The sequence below is a fragment of the Gracilinanus agilis genome, chromosome 3 (assembly GCF_016433145.1).
Source record: "Gracilinanus agilis isolate LMUSP501 chromosome 3, AgileGrace, whole genome shotgun sequence".
In the NCBI taxonomy this organism is placed as follows: domain Eukaryota; kingdom Metazoa; phylum Chordata; class Mammalia; order Didelphimorphia; family Didelphidae; genus Gracilinanus; species Gracilinanus agilis.
The window spans coordinates 269016130-269021227 of NC_058132.1; positions in this window are offsets into that span (position 1 = coordinate 269016130).

Consider the following 5098-nt stretch of genomic DNA (forward strand, 5'->3'; position numbering starts at 1 on the left):
AAACAAATAAAAATGACTGTTTCCATATTTGTGTGCGTGTATATATGTGTGTGTGTGTGAATATATATGTATGTAGTATATATATATATATATATATATATATATATAGTAGAACAGGGGAAGATTATACACAAAATTGCAAATCTCTTATATAGAGCATGTTTTTCTTTTTAAAATATATAATACATTTCAACATGTAACTTTCAAAGCTGTCTTGTTTTTAATTCCTTCTGGCCTTCCTTATGTTCTCTTTTAATTTATTTTTTAATTTTTTGTGTGTGGAAGAAACTAACCAGTAGCTTCCCTTTCCCTAACATTTCCTCCCATTGAAAAAAAGAAAAAAAAACAAAAACTTTGTAAAATAAATTCCCACATTGATCCAAAATGTCTTTCATTCTGCATCTTGAATCCATCTCCTTTCTGTCAGAAGGTAGGTAGTCTCCTTCCTTGTCAGAATTCTGAAACTTTGGTCATTGATCCAAGTTCTTAAGTCTTTCAAAAGAGTTTTTCTTTACATTATTGTCGCTATGTAGATATTGTTCTCCTGATTTTATTCACTTCATTGTGCATAGTGAACATAAGTCTTCCCAGGTTTCTCAGAAACTGTGGTTTTATTTGCTATGGTATAATAATATGCCATTACATTCATATACCATAATCTGTCCAATTATTGCCTAATTGATGAGTGCTCAGTTTCCAGTTCTTAAATGCTTGGGGAAAAAGCTGCCAATAATATTTTTGTACATATGAATCTTTTTCTTCTTTATTTGATCTTTTTTGAGGCATAGTCTTATTAGTAGTATGGATGGATGAAAGAATATGCAAAAATTAGTGACCTAAGGAGTTTGTTCCAAATTGTTTTCCAGAATGACTAGATCAATGCACAACTCTGCCAATAGTGAGTTTCTGTTTTCCTGGAGTCCTTGTAACATACTTTTTTCTCTCTTTGTAATCTTTGCCAATCTGATAGATATAGGGCTTCCCCTCTCTTTTCTACTTGTTTAGCCTTACCTTTTCTTTAAAACCTAACACAAATCCCGAAGCTTTTTCTATATGTTGTAGTCTTCAGGAATATGGCTCTTCTTTGAACTCCTGTAGCACCCGTTGTTTGAATCAATCTTTCATTTGGCACTTAGCATTTGCCATCTTGTTTTACCTTAACCCTACATGTGTCAAACCCCCAAGTAAATTACGGTAATGCTCTCACCTATAACACATTACATTTTATAAACTGCTTACTCATAGCAGTCCTATGAGGGACTGGAAGCATTCTTAGCCCATTTTAAAGGCGAGGGAATGAAAATTCAGATTTTAAGTGACACGGTGTAGTCCCAGAGCTAATAAATAAAGGAGACAAGGTCAGAACGTATGCCCTTATGACTCTGTGTTTGGTTCTTTCTCTACATCACATTGTCCTTTTTAGTTCCTTCAGAGAAGGAAATTAGCCTAATACTAATCTTTGCATTCCCAGGCCCTGGTGGATACTTAATAGATATTAATTGGCTAAGGATGGTGACCTCTACAAGTCAGAGTGGTCAGGAAAGGATTCCCACCTAGGTGTTGGTAGCTCAAAAGGAAGGGGAGATTCATTCTAGGCAAAAAAAAAAAAAAGGCATGTTCTGGCAACACTGAATAGACTCATTTGGATGGTGCAGGCAGGGCCAACGAAACTGGGAATGTAAAGTCGGACTGTAGTGTGCACAACTCATATGTCGGTCTAAGTAGTTTGGGCTTTGGCCCAGACATAATGAGGGGCCATTTTGAGTGTCTTGCAGGGAAAGGGATTTGATAATAAGGTGGTCTTGATAAAAAACATATATAATAGGAAGAACGGTGGGAGGAGAAATACAGAAGAAAAACAACTGCTTGAACACATGGGCTGATGGGGATATTATTGGGGATGTAGACACTAAATGATAGCTCTAGTCCAACTATCAATAATATGGAATTGGGTCTTGATCAATGGTACATGTAAAACCCAGTGGAGTTGCGTGTCAACTAAAAGGGGTTTGGGGGAGTTTGGGGGAGAGGGAAAGAACATGAAATATGTAATTTTGGGAAAATACTCAAAATAAAAACTTTAAAAAAATTAAATTAAATTAAATAAAAAACCATACATAATAAATTTAAGATAGGACACCAGTTAGAAGGCTAAAAGTGCAACCTGGTTATGAGATGTTAAGGGCTTTAAGATAACAGTAAAAATCAAAGATTTGTTTTATAAATTAGTTCTTTTATTTGACTTCTTTAGCAAAACATTCCAGGATAAATAAATTATTTATTATTATTATTACTTGTTATGATAGGATTTATTATTAATACTTATTATTATAGTATAAATAAATGGGGTCCTCCATTTCCTGGTTAAATCATAAATGTAAGAGGGAAATTATCATCCTCTGATGATAATCTAAGGCTTTTAGCCCTCTCAATAACTATTATATGGGATTTAGAGTTGAAAGAAACTATAGACCAACTTTCTAATATTTCAGATGAAAATCTTCTACTTGGAGAGGCAAAGATATTCTTCACCCATATTCCCCATTATCCTACTTTCAAATTATAGCCCCAGTTTGATATCACAAAAGCACCAAGTCTATGTATCCAAGGGACACTAGCTTCTAGCAAATCTTGTCTGGCCAGCTGGCTGTTGGTGAGAGCAGTCTGCCCCCAAGTGGAGCAAAGGTGAAAGCTACATTCTGTGTTTTGTTTACTTACTGGCTGAAGCTAGATGCAAGGTTTTTTCCCATCAGATGATAAGGAAGGATTTGTCTGTAAAAACTGGAAGGCATTTTTTGTTATGAAATACGCAACTTGAACTGTGCCTGAATTTGTTAACAGGATTTCCATGCATGCAACAGAAAAACCACTATGTATTATGCAAGAAGCTTTTATTTAAAGCTCTGGCATAGTAAAGGGAGTTGCACAGTGTATGTATACAGAATACTTTGAAAATATGCCAGGAGTCAGGGCTGCTATTATTCCAGGATCATGTATAAAATAAAGCTTCATGGCACTAGGATGAGAATACCTTCCTTCTCCTCTTCAAATGATAAGATTCACAAAAATCTATTTTTTTTGTGTGTGTGGGGGCAATTAGTGAATATTATTTACAGAACTATGAACTTCACTTTATAGGTTAGAATATTTTTAATTGTTGATTTAAAAATAAAAATATATTAAAATTACTCTTGGAGGAGCAGTGAGGACTAGGGGAGGCTTTTTTTTTAAATAAGAAAGACAATAGACCTTTTGGTCTCAGTTTCCTTGTCTAAAAAATGGTGATAATAATAGCATCTCACCTGAAAGGTTTTTTTTTTGAAGATTACATGAAATAAAATATGAAGTGCAGTTTTGTGAATTCTGTAACACTATATAAATACCAGTTATCATCATCATTATCCTTTTGTACTTAAAATAATATCATAGGAGTTTGGAAGAAAGATTATTTCTGGTAGGGAGAATCTGGAATACCTTCATAGAGGAAATTAAATTTGATCAGACCTTCAAGAAGAGATAGGAAATGGGCAGGCAGAGAGATATTAAGAGGAGAATTCAGCAGAGAGAATTTCAAGAGAAGGAAAAGAGAGAGAATGTCCTTGGAATGGCATGTAATAAAGTTTGTTGAAATCATAGGAATAGATGGTAGGGATCCTTGAATGTCCAGCTAAAATTTTTAGATTAACTGTGTTTCTGTGTTCCTTTCTATATCGTTAGTATTGCCAATTATTCATATTATTGACTATCTATTCAATATTATTTTAAAATACTCCAAAATGCTAATTTTTAGGAAAAGGTATGGTCTTTACCATCAAATGATTAATCTCTAGAAAGAGGCAAGATGAATTATGACAAATAGTAAAATTCCACTTACATTACTATATTATTAGATTTTAGAGCTAGAAATCTCCATTGGTGCCTGTAGCTTGATGGTTTAGTGTAACTGATGCTATTCTTTTTATTAAGGGCTTTTTGTAGAACATAGAATGTTTTGAAAACTCGAGTGAGAACTGCTTCTACTATTGTGTTCCATGTAGTACCAATGGATGTTGTGGGTATTCTGTGAAATATTTATTAGTAATTTCCTGAATAGTGTACTAGAATCTTTATCACAAGACTTTGAAAGGCAATGACTTCATTCTCTTTGAGGAATGATGATTCATCATTAAGTAATACACCTTAGAAAGCACCTGTTTTCATCCAAATCATTCTAGGAAAAGAGATCTAAAAATATGTTTACTCCCCTGTCTTTGGCTAAAGATATAGAAATACACTTAGTGTTTTTATTTATAGGACATTATATTATGCTGGAACTAAAGATGAACTAATTAAAGCATATCATCATAGAAATTTATGCAAAGAAGATTGGCTGGTCACATAATGAGAGCAAGAAGGGCTAGCTAAGTGTCTTCTTGGTACCCATTTAATGTCAGAAGCCTGTGAAGAAGGCATCTATTGGATGATTTTCCCTCTGGTGAACTTAAGGGAAGACATGAGATGGATGAGAGTTGAGAGTTTAATGGAATGGCCAATAGGAATGGACTGAAATGTTCATTTTTGGAGGGTATGCTCATCAATTGATATCATAGATCCATATGAGTGTTGAAGAAGAGGGTCCCAGGAAAACACAGAGATGATGCTCTTTTTCAATAAGCCTGTGCTTCCATATACATTTTATCTTTGTAAGCAGGTAGATTTACATAAAAACATTGCTATGTTCTCACTTATAAAGTGTCATTATCATACTATTATTACATGTTATATAGATTCTTAGTCTCTATATAGATCTCCCACAAACATAAGAGATATGATATCTGGCTCATAGTATTATAGAAGCACTCTAAATTTGGAGCCTAAGAACATGGGTTAGATTTTTTCTTTTCCAAAAATTTATTGACTTTTTAGAACTCTGGTAACAAAGGAAAAGATTTAGACAAAACTAATAATGCAAATTTCATCTGAAAATACATGCAAATGTAAAACATTTGTAGCCCCTCCCCCACAATCTCTCTTTGTTTTTAAAAAACTAACAGAGATCTACTTACCCTCCCTCCTACTCCTACCCTTTTGGGAAAAGAAAAAGAAAAAGAAATTCCTT